At 37.2% G+C, this 12,703-nt stretch overlaps 1 pseudogene; it reads left to right on the top strand.

The window, feature by feature from the left end:
- Nucleotides 1-7,750: 7,750 nt before the first annotated feature.
- LOC138153219 (stress-70 protein, mitochondrial pseudogene) lies at nt 7,751-10,313 on the top strand (annotated as a pseudogene).
- Nucleotides 10,314-12,703: the final 2,390 nt, after the last annotated feature.

The raw sequence follows: 12,703 nt of genomic DNA, 5'->3' as shown, positions 1-12,703 counted from the left end.
ATTGGAAAACCCACTGACCTGGAAAATAGATTCAGGAGAGATAATTTAAAAATTATTGGACTACCTGAAAGCCATGATCAAAAAAAGCACCTAGAAATCATCGTTCAAGAAATTCTCAAGGAAAATTGCCTGATGTTTTAGAACCAGAGGGAATAATAGAGGTTAAAAGAATTCACTGAACATCTCCTGAAAAAGATCCCAAAAAGAAAATGAATATTATAGACGGGTTCTGGAATTCCCAGATCAAGGAGAAAATATTACAAGTAGTCAGGAAGAAACAATTTGAATATTGTGGAAACAAAATCAAGATACCACAGGATATGGACGCTTCTACACTGAGGGATCAAAGTGCTTGGAATATGATATTATGGAGGTCAAAGGAGCTGAGATTAAAACCAAGAATCACCTACCCAGCAAAACTAAGTGTCATGTTTCAGGAGAAAATATGGTCATTCAGTGGAATAGAGGACTTTCAAGCATTCTTGATGAAAAAGCCAGAGTTGAAAAGAAAATTTGAAATTCAGATACATAAAGCAAGAAAAGCATGAGAAGGTAAACAGGGGAAAGAAATCATAAGGAACTAATCAAAGTTGAACTGTTTATATTCTTACATGGAAAAAATAATAATTGTAACTTATGAAACTTTTCTCAGTATGAGAATAGTTGAAGGGAATAGAAATGTATATGTGTGAGTATGTATATTAGTATAATTGATCATACCAACAACAAAACTAGAAAAAAACTATAGGATTATCTCAACACATGCAGAAAAGGCTTTTGACAAAATACATCACTCATTCCTATTAAAAACACTAGAAAGTACAGGAATAAATGGAGTCTTCCTTAAAACAATAAGTAGTGCCTATCTAAAACCATCAGCAAGTATTATTTGGAAATAAAGCAAGGAATGGGGATAAGCTAGAAACATTTCCAAAAGATTGGGGGTGAAACAAGGATGTCCATTGTCACCCCTATTATTCAATTTAGTACTAGAAATGTTAGCAGTAGCAATAAGAAGAAAAATAAATTGAAGGAATAAAATTATGCAAAGAAGAGAATAAACTATCCCTCTTTGCAGATGATATGATGATAAACTTAGAGAATCCTAGAGAATTAAGTAAAAAACTACTTGAGACAAGTTCAAGATATAAAATAAACCCACATAAATCCTTGGCATTCCTCTATATTTCTAATGAAACCCAACAGCAAGAGATAGAAAGAGAAATTCCATTTAAAGTTACTGTAGAAATTATTAAATATTTGGGAATCTACCTACTAAAACAAACTCAGGACCTATATGAACACAATTACAAAATGCTTTTCACACAAATAAAGTCAGATCTAATTAAATGGAAAAACATTAGCTGCTCATGGCTAGGTCAAGCTAATATTATAAAAATGACAATTTTACCTAATTAAATTACATATTTAGTGCCATACCAATCAATCTACCAAAAATTATTTTATAGAGCAAGAAAAAATAGTAACAAAATTCATTTGGAAGGACAAAAGGTCCAGAATATCAAGGGAATTAATGAAAAGAAATGCTAGGGAAGGTGGTCTAGCCATACCAGATTTTAATTTGTATTATAAAGCAGCAGTCATCAAAACTATTTTGTACTGGCAAGACACAGCAGTCAATGACTATAGTAATCTACTGTTTGATAAACCCAAAGACACCAGTTTTTGGGATAAGTACTCATTATTTAACAAAAACTGCTGGGAAAATTGGAATATAGTATGGCAGAAACTGGGCATAGAGTACTATCTTACATCATATACCAAAATCAAGTCTAAATGAGCTCACAATCTAGGTATAAAGGCTGATACTGTAAGCAATCTAGGAGAGCAAGGAATAGTTTACCTGTCAGATTTATGGAGAGGGGAAGACTTTATGATCAAACAAGAGTTAGAGAGCATTATGGATAATTTTGATTACACTAAATTGAAAAGTTTCTGTACAAATAAAGCCAAAGTAACTAAGATTAACAGGGAAGTTGAAAATTGGAAAGAATTTTTACAACCAGTGTCTCTGATAAAGGCCTTCATTTCTAAAATATACAGAGAACTGAGTCATTCCCCAATTGATAAATGGTCAAAGTATATGAACAGGCAGTTTTCAGAGGAAGAAGTTAAAGATATCTATAAGCATATGAAAAGATGCTCTAAATCACTATTGATCAGAGAAATTCAAATCAAAATAATTCTGAGGTACCACATCTCACCAGTCAGATTAGCTAAGATGACAAAACAGGAAAATCATAAATTCTGGAGAGGATGTGGAAAAATTGGAACACTAATGCATTGTTGGTGGAGTTGTGAGCTGATTCAACCATTCTGGAGAGCAATCTGGAATTATGCCCAAAGGGCTATAAATAAGTATATACCTTTTGACCCAGCAATACCAGTTCTAGGACTGTATACATGAGAGATGATACAAGTAGGAAAATGACCCATTTGTAAAAAAATATTTATAGCAGCTTTTTTTGTGGTCACAAAGAATTGGAAATCAAGGGGATGCCCATCAACTGGGGAATGGCTAAACAAGTTGTAGTATATGAATGCAATGGAATACTATTGTGCTATAAGAAATGAGGAGCAGACAGACTTCATAATAACCTAGAGAGATTTGTATAAACTGATGTTGCGTGAGAAGAGCAGAACCAGGAGAAATTTGTACACCATTATAGACAAAACATATGTGTGATGACTAACTTTGATAGACTGGGCTCCTCTCAGCAATGCAAGGTTATAAGACAACTCCAAAAGACTCATGATGGAAAAAGATATCCACATCCAGAGAAAGAACTACAGAGTATGAATGCAGATTGAAGCAAACTACTTGCTCTCTCTTTTTTTAATTTTGTTTTTTCCCTCTTTTTCATTGTTCACTCCATTGATTATAATCCTTTCTTATACCCTGACTAATGTTTAATGTGTACGTATTTGTAGATCCTATATTTGATTGCATGCCACCATGGGGGAAGAGGGGGAAGGAGATGGAGGGGCAGAAAATTTGAAACTCAAAGGACTGTGGAACTGAATGCTGCAAACTAAAAGTAAATAAACACATTTTTTAAAAAATCATTGATGATGGACCATGATAATATCAAAATGTCTTGTAATATGTAGGTCGTGTGATGATTGATGATTTTCAATCTGATATTTGTGCTGCAAGAACATAAAATCTTATAACATTTTACAATAACACAGTTGATGAATTATTAGTAAATGATAACAGACGAGAACAAGAGATCTACTCTGATGCAATGTACGAATGAAAATGAGGGCATGTCATGCATCTGATGAGCTCTTGGGGATCAGTTTGCACTCAGTGTCAATCATTATTTTAGTTTAAGGGACCAAAATTATTGTGTGAATGATTATGACAGTTTTGAATCATCAGTGCAAAAAATCTGTAATTAAATATTAACATGCTTATTTTCATAGTGGAAAAATTTATTTGCAAAATAATTGGGTCATTATTTATTGCTTATGGTACCATTAAACAATTTCAGCATGAACCCTTTGGACCACTGTAACGAACACACAAGAGGTTTGCAAATCACTAAATGGAAACCACTACAGTTCTCAACTTGGAGTCAGGAAGGTCTGAGTTCACATTTCTCCTCAGACTACCTTTTGGACCCTGAAAAGTCTTTTAATCTTTTCCTTGGCTTGCTCTTCTGTAAAACAAGGATAATAATATCACCTACCTCCCAGGCCTGTTGCGAGGACAAAATGAACTAATAGATGTAAGGGTTTTACCAATCTTAAGCAACTATTTAAATGCTAGTTATTTTGTTATTATTATCATTATTATAATATGCAGATGACCTATATGAAGAGTTCAGGAGATTGTTTAAGATTCTGGCATAGAGACATGATAGAGTAGTGACAGGAGACTTCAATGATTCAGACATCTGCTGATATTCTTGCTGCTAAAAGCAGAGCCAATAACTTCTTGGCATGAAAATGATAATATGATTCTTTAAAAGGTTATAAATACAAAAGAGGAGGTGCAATCCTGTAGCTGACTCTTACTAATAAAGATGAACTGGTTGATGAAGTAACATGAGATAATGTGTGTAAAGTTCTGTGCAAACTTTAGTGCACCACATAAATGTCAGTTATTTCATTCTTCCCACATTTATGTCAGATGGAGAATAGTTAGAAATGGGCCTAGGACAAGAAGCCATCCTGTGATTATTTCTTTTCTCTTTTGAGTTCAGTAAACTTTTAAGCAGGTGAATAAAATGATTGAGTTTTGGTGACTGACTGAAAGTATTAGGATAACGTTTCATCTTCTGTAGCCCAGCCAAAAGTACCTTCAAGATCACTTGAATGAGGATAAGGAAATGATGGGAATGATATAGATTTCTTCCTCTCATCACAAGGTTTTGATTTCTGTATTAGGTTTCAATATTGAGGGGAGAAATTTATTGCACATAGTTTGGAATATGGTGACATCCACTTAAAGTGTCCACAGATTTTTATATGCTGATGTTACATCTGGGTAATTATGAGCAATAATTTTATTTGAGATAAAACTTTGGTTAGTTTATAGCTGAATTTCATGGATATTTTCAGGTTTGTATTAGAAGTTTGGAAACTTGTCGTCTTGGGTCATGAAAAATACGGAGTCTCCGATATGTAACAATTTCATGTCTTTGTGGTTATTCAGTAGGTGCTAATTTTTGGCAATCTGAAGCAATGTATTGCACCATTTCTACCATTTTCTTGAAGGCTTTATCAGAGTCCAGGCTGCTTAAGAGTAAGCTTTCTGTAGTTTCTGGAAGCAATAACTTGATCCTAAATGCTATCATAAATTTCTCCTGTTTTATTTTTTTTAACTGCTTGAATTACCCATTTGTTTGGCCTTTCTTTGTTGACATATGTCATACTTGTTCAGTCACGTCTGAGTTTTGTAACCTCATTTGGGGTTTTGCAGGTAAAGTTACTGAGGTGGTTTGCCATTTCCTTCTCCAGCTCTTTTTATAGTTGAGGAAACGGAGGCAAACAGGGTTAAGTCATTTGTCCAGGGTCACACAGTAAGTGTCTGAGGTCAGATTTTAACTCAGAAAGATAAGTCTAGCATTCTATCCATAGCAGCACTTAGATGTTCTCTGTCTAGAGCAGGTTTTTTGGTTCCGTTCTTGGATCTTGCAATTTCTAAAACTACATTGGATAGTAAACCAATGACAGTAATTTTTGATAAGCCCAGTGGCATAGATTTCTTATTAGTCTTTACTATCTCTATGTGAAATGGTATATGTTCAAGAAATTTTTCTATACATTTTTAACCTTTTTGTCATTTAATCTGAGACCGTTCAGTAATCCTCTTCTTCCTTTTTGGTGAGGGAATAACGATCTTTCTATAGTTATCTGAATGTTCTGGAGCTTGTGTTTTGATAATATTATGCAAGTTTTCTTTGAATACTTTCTTTGGAGGGGGGAAGGTAGGGCAATTGGGGTTAAGTGACTTGTGCAAGGTCACACAGCTAGCTTTGTGTTGTGTCTGAAACCGGATTTGAACTCAGGTCCTCCTGACTCCAGAGTCAGTGCTCTATTTACTGCACTACCTAGCTGCCCTCTTTGGATACTTTCTATATATAGTCAGTCATTTTATTATTCTAAAGTTGCTGGTATTGTGGAGGTGATAATTTCCATGAAGTTTTTCTTCTTATTATACAGCAATGACTTCAGCATGCCAATTTGTCTTATGACAAAGTCACTGCTTTCTCTTTGTTAGCTGTGTGCTTGATGTATCTTGTTTCAAAAAGACTGACATATGTTTAAGGATTACATTCATCCAATGACAATGTTAATATTGACAATGATGATGATGATGATGATGATGATGATGATGATGATGATGATGATGAATTTTACTAGGGGAGGAAGTGACTCAACATCTTAGAATTCATGATATAGATAGGAAAGGAAGGCCAGGCACTGTGATTGCCACTGAGTTTATAAGTACAAGGAATGAAATTATCTTTACTTGCAACAAGATTTTCATTGGAATGTATACAACATCAACTTACATTTAATAAATGCTTTCATATATGCAAAGTGGTTAAATCAAAGGGCACAGTAGGAGATAGGGCCCTAAAAATTGGTGAGCGGATGAGGAAAAACTTCATAAGAATATGGTGACTGAGATGCATCTTAAAGGAAGAGAAGACCCTAGGGGGAAGAGGGTCAAGGAAAGAGTGTTTTCCACTTGGGGAATCAAAGTGGATGGGTAGGGAATTCATCAACTAATTTAAAATTTTAAACAGAGAAGATGATGTATGCACTAGGATCCTTAAAGAATTGACATGTATGACTGCTGAGCTACTGTCAGATATCTCTGAAATTAATAGAGCTGCAAATAAGGTCATAATTTTTAAAAAGGGAAGGGAGAAAAGAAGTGAATCTGAAAACCATAGGTCATAGTCTGTGAACTGTAGACCAGAGAGTATTATTTCAATTCCTGACAAAATATTGTATATTGTATTATTAAATGAATGGAGCCTGAAATCAGGAAGCCATGAGCTCAAATCTCACTTCAGACACTTACTAGGTGTGTGACTATAATGTTAATGGAATAAAAGATCCTCCTCCCCCATTAATATATATATATATATATATATATATATATATATATATGCTCTGAGGTTAGCATTTTGCTTTGGTACTCACTCATTGGAAGAGGATTCCTGTGATTTGACCAGATTAGACTCTGGGCAGCCATTAAGGAGTGCCTCAGTTTTGAAAAACCCAGATGCTGAAGCTTCTCTCTCTGGTAACTATGCACATATTGCTTTGGTCAGACAGTTGGATCTGTGTATTAATCTGTGCTGATTTCTCAGACAGTTAGAAGCCCTGTCTCTTGGTCTTTATTTCTTTGCTTGTATTTTCTCTATATTTTCTTTGTTTGAATTTTCTCTGAAGTTTGGGGTGCTTATTTTTCTCCTGAACTAATGAATGTAATTAAAAAAGATTGTTGACCCCTTGAACGGCTCTCTTTCCTAGTAAAGCAGATCTAAGAACCTGTGCTAGTACCCATCCTGGGTATGCCAGTGTAGTTGACACTATAGTGACTCTGAACGGGTTATTCAACCACTATTTGTCTCAGTTTCCTCAACTGTAAAATGAGAAAAATAATAATAGTGCCTAACTCCCAAGGTTGTTGTGAGGATTAAATGAAATAATAATTTAAAGAATTCAGCACAGTGCCTTACTATGTAAATCTTAGCTATTATGATTAGCCAGCATCATTTCATTACAGACATGTCATGCCAACATAAGCTTATTTTCTTTTTTGATGGGGTCACAAGACTGTTATCTTGGAAGAATACTTAAAATATAGTTTCTCCTACTTCAGGAAAGCATTTAAAAAAGTTTTTCATACTATCTGTAAAGACAAGAGAGAAATATTTGGACTGGATGGTAGAATATTTAGGTAGATTAGGAAATGGTTGAATGATTAAACTCAAAAAATATCAAAAATTGAATGAAGTTCTCTAGTGGAGTGTCCCAGGGATCTGTCACCTTGTAATATTTAATTCTTAATCAGTGATTTGGATAAAACATAGAGGATGTGCTTACTGAAATTTGTAAAAGATACAAAACTAATACAGGGAAATAATTGTGTGAAAATTGGATTGAAATAGTCAAAACAAAAGTAACATCTTGACTTGCTAGAGTGATGGACTGAATCTCATAAGGTAAAATTTCATTGAAATAATTGTGAAGAGAGAGGTTTCCAGAAGAGCTGAGACCGCTGTGCTGCGCACCTCCCAGCCCCCTCAGTCCACTTCGCCTCCGACCCCTGCCCGCTCACCAGCCATGCTCAGCGCCAGCTGCACTGCCGTTGCCCGCCTCACCGGAGCCACCTCTCAGGGCCCGGCTGCCGGCCTCCGCCAAGATGGCTGGAATGGCCTTAGTCATGAGGCTTTTCGAATCATTTCAAGACTAGACTATGCATCTGAAGCAATCAAAGGGGCCGTTATTGGCATTGACTTGGGTACAACTAATTCCTGTGTGGCAGTAATGGAAGGGAAACAAGCAAAGGTGTTGGAGAATGCTGAAGGTGCCAGAACCACTCCCTTAGTTATAGCCTTCACAGCAGACAATGAACGCCTTGTTGGCATGCCTGCCAAACGACAGGCAGTCACCAACCCAAACAACAAATTCTATGCCACCAAGTGCCTCATTGGCCATCGATTTGAGGATCCTGAAGTGCAGAAAGACATTAAAAATGTTTCTTTCAAAATTATCCATTCCTCCAATGGTGATGCCTGGGTAAAAGCCCATGGGAAACTATATTTCCCAAGTCAGATAGGTGCATTTGTGTTGATGAAGATGAAGAAAACTGCAGAAAACTATCTAGGACATTCAGCAAAAAATGCCGATATCACTGTTCCTGCTTACTTCAATGATTCTCAGCGGCAGGCCACCAAAGATGCTGGGCAAATATCTGGCCTAAAGGTACTTCGAGTGATTAACGAGCCTACAGCTGCTGCCTTGGCTTATGGCTTAGACAAATCTGAAGAGAAAATCATTGCTGTATATGACTTAGGTGGTGGAACTTTTGATATTTCTATCCTGGAAATTCAGAAAGATGTCTTTGAGGTGAAAACTACCAATGGAGATACTTTCCTAGGTGGTGAAGACTTTGACCAGGCCTTGCTCCAGCACATTGTGGAGGAGTTTAAGAGAGGGACAGGACTTGGCCTGACCAAAGACAATATGGCTCTTCAGAGAGTAGAGGAGGCCTCAGAGAAGGCTAAATGTGAACTTTCTTCTTCTGTGCAGACTGACATCAACTTACCATATTTGACCATGGATGCTTCTGGACCCAAGCATTTGAGCATGAAGCTAACTCGAGCTCAATTTGAGGGCATTGTCACTGATCTCACCAGGAGGACTATTGCTCCATGCCAAAAAGCCATGCAAGATGCTGAAGTCAGCAAGAGTGACATTGGAGAAGTCATCCTAGTTGGTGGCATGAGCAGAATGCCCAAGGTTCAGCAGACAGTTCAAGAACTCTTTGGCCGGGCTCCTAGTAAAGCTGTCAATCCTGATGAGGCTGTGGCTATTGGATTCAGGGAGGCGTGTTAGCTGGTGATGTCACAGATGTGCTACTTCTGGATGTCACTCCACTTTCTCTGGGCATTGAGACATTAGGAGGTGTCTTCACCAAACTAATCAATAGGAACACACTATTCCATCTAAGAAGAGCCAGGTGTTTTCTACAGCTGCTGATGGTCAGACACAAGTGGAAATTAAAGTGTGCCAAGGAGAGAGAGAGATAGCTGCAGACAACAAACTTCTTGGACAGTTTACTTTGATTGGAATTCCACCAGCCCCCCGTGGAGTTCCACAGATTGAAGTCACATTTGACATTGATGCTAATGGAATTGTACATGTTTCTGCAAAGGATAAAGGCACAGGACGTGAACAACAAATTGTGATACAGTCTTCTGGTGGATTAAGCAAAGATGACATTGAGAATATGGTTAAGAATGCAGAGAAGTATGCTGAGGAAGACAGGAAGAAGAAGAGCATGTAGAAGCTGTCAATTTGGCAGAAGGAATTATTCATGATACTGAAACAAAGATGGAAGATGATGAGTGCAATAAACTAAAAGAAGAAATCTCTAGAATGAGAGAGCTCTTGGCTCGGAAGATAGTGAAACTGGAGAAAACATCAGGCAGGCAGCATCTACTCTCCAACAAGCATCATTAAAACTCTTTGAGATGGCTTATAAAAAGATGGCATCTGAGAGAGAAGGCTCTGGAAGTTCTACTTCTGAGGAACAGAAGGAAGATCAGAAGAAGGGGAAGCAGTAATGTCACCAGTTGACCTTGACTGGAGCAGAAATTAGGAAAACATTTGTGAAGCTTGGGGATGAAGGGGCACAAGGCCCTTCCTGAGCAGAAATGGGCAAACTTCAGTCTTACTGCGTTTTTGCAGTATTCCATATATAATTTCCTTAATGTATAAATCTAGTGAGTGTATTAGCTAATTATCATTTGACAGGTAATTTCCCCCAGCCTATCTTTATTTTCCAGCTGCATGAAAGGGGCAGGGGAGATTCACTGATCATTATAAAGGCTTAACACAGCTGTCTGCAGCAGTGACTGTGATTCTAAGGAGTGAAACAAAACCATGTCACAAAATTGAGGGTAGGGGACCATAATCCTTAAAAGACTCAGTAGGGACTGGTCCTTCTAGTTAGCCGAGTACTGAAGAGCTGTGACTGATGGACTCCTTATCCATAGCCCATGCAGGGCCAGCTGCATTGCCAGAGAAGGGAGAAACTAGATTGAAAGAGATGAGTTTGCTTTGTACTATCTAGAACTATTCCTTTTGAAACAGGGTGATTAATGAGACTCTTCAACTTACCCAAAGCATTGTTTTCTCCACCTTCCAGCTTTTGCTTTGGGTACCTACTTCCTTGATAATTGTTCTTTTGATCCATTCTGGACTTTTTTTAAGAATAAATAAATATGAAAAGAACAAAAAAAGAGAAATAATTGTGAAGATCCATAATTTGGGTAAATAAATTGATTTTCCAAGTATAAGGTATGAAGGGATAGAGAAAGAGAGTGATACAATATGGAAAGAAAATATTTCCCCTGAAAATGATATAGGTATTCTAGTAGGCAGAATGTTTTTTTCAAAGCAATTGGTGTTAAATAACTTGCTCAAGATTACTAGGCCAGTTATTTCTGGGTGTGGTGCTAAGTATCTGAGTCTGGATTCCACCCCACGTCATCCTGACTCTGGGGCCGGTGCTCTTACTCACTGCGCCACCTGGATGTCCCTTAGAAATTGTGGTTAAGTAACTTGCTCAAGTTTACATGGCCAGGTGTTTCTAGGTGGGTGCTAAGTGTCTGAGCCCAGATTCAATCCCAGTTCATCCCAACTCTGGGGCTGGTGCTCTTACTCGCTGTGCTACCTGGCTGCCCCAAGTAGGCAGAATTTTTAATATTAGTGAACAGTGCCTCATGGCAGTCAAAAGAGCTGATGTGTCTAGGTTTTATTGAAATATATAGTTTCCAAAATGACAGAAATACAGATCTTGCTGTATTTGCTCATCTAGAAAGTTGTGTTCTTCAGGACATTGCCAAGCTGAAGCAGATTAACACATGGTAGCCAGGATGATGAAGGGCATAAAGATGGTATCATAAAAGTATCAGATGAAGCATCTGAGGATGTTTAAACTACAGAAGTTTGAAAAAAGGTCTGTTTTCAAGTATGTGAAGAGTTGTGATATTGAAAAGGGATTACCATAGTTCTGCTTGGCTCTAGCAAGCAGAACTGGGATAATTATGTGGAAGTTGTAAAGAGGCAGGTTTGGACTTCTTGTAAGGAGAATCTTCCTAGCAATTAATTTTCTAAATGTGGAATTTGTTTTCTCATGATGTTGTAGGTCCCCACTCACTAGATGTTTTCTCTGCTTTACTTCAAGTCCCAATTAAAATCCCATCTTCTACAGGAAGCCTTTCCCAATCTAATTAATTAATTCTGGTTTCTCCCCTTCACTGGTTATTTCCAATTTATTTTGAATGTAACTTGTTTGTTCATAGTGGTTTATGTGTTGTCTCTCCCTGTCGATTCTGAGTTCCTTCAGAGAATGGACTGTCTTTTACCTTTCTTTGTAACTTATCACAGTGCCTGTCACCTAATAGTCACTTAAATATTTATTCACTGGATGAAAATGACCCTTTTGGGGGATTGTTGTAGAGGAAAATGATGTAAAGCTATAGATTGTGCTGATGGTCACTAAGGTCCCTATAAATTTTGAGGTCCTGTGATTTGGGACATGGTTTTCTATGTACTCATTTCCCCTCCTATGAATATGTTCATATTGCCCTGAAGGGGTCAGTGGATAATTCAGCTTGCATGGGGAATGTCAATGTCTGTGTTCTCTGTAGAGGGTGACATCTAGGGTCAATCACAGTTCTTTCTGGTGTAACAGAAACACAATCATCTCAGGCAGCTATAGGCTTCTCACATACTAGACTATGAGCTTCTTGAAGTGAGATACCATGTTTTATTGATTTGTTTAATCCACCTCAATGTTTAGCAGTGTTTTGTACAGTTAGCATGCAAATATACATTAACCCGATAAATGGAATTATTTCTAATAGAGATCATTTTTTTGAAACAGAAAATTTCGAAGCTCATTCCACTTTGCATCTGTTTCCCATCCTGGTTTCAACTCCACTTAAAAATATCCATCACCACCACCTTACCCCATGATTTCCTGCCTTCTTTTATATGTTGTCTCTCCCCATTAGATTGTAAACTCTTTTAGAGCAGGGACAATCTCTTTTTTTATTTAATTGTATCTTCATCACTAGGGTAGCTAGGTGGTACAGTGGATAAAATACTGGATCTGGAGTTAGAAGATTCATCTTCCTGAGTTCAAATATGGCTTAAGACACTTACTAGCTTTGTTACCCCTGGACAAGTCACTTAACCCTGTTTTCCTTAGCTTCCTTATCTGTCAAATGAGCTGGAGAAGGAAATAGCAAACCACTTCAGTATGTTTGCAAAGAGAACCCCAAATGGGGTCACAAAGAATAGGATACAATTGAAATGACTAAACAAGAAATCCGTAGAACTTAGCACAGGACCTGGCACATTGTAGGCATTTAATAAATGTTGATTAGATTGGATTGAAATTTAGATTCTAATTGTA

This window comes from Petaurus breviceps, unplaced genomic scaffold (assembly GCF_028583685.1).
Source record: "Petaurus breviceps papuanus isolate PSGF00001 unplaced genomic scaffold, PetGlider_PUasm1.0 90977, whole genome shotgun sequence".
In the NCBI taxonomy this organism is placed as follows: Eukaryota; Metazoa; Chordata; class Mammalia; order Diprotodontia; family Petauridae; genus Petaurus; species Petaurus breviceps.
The sequence above is the reverse complement of the archived record's forward strand: the minus strand, read 5'-3'. Positions and strand labels throughout refer to the sequence as shown.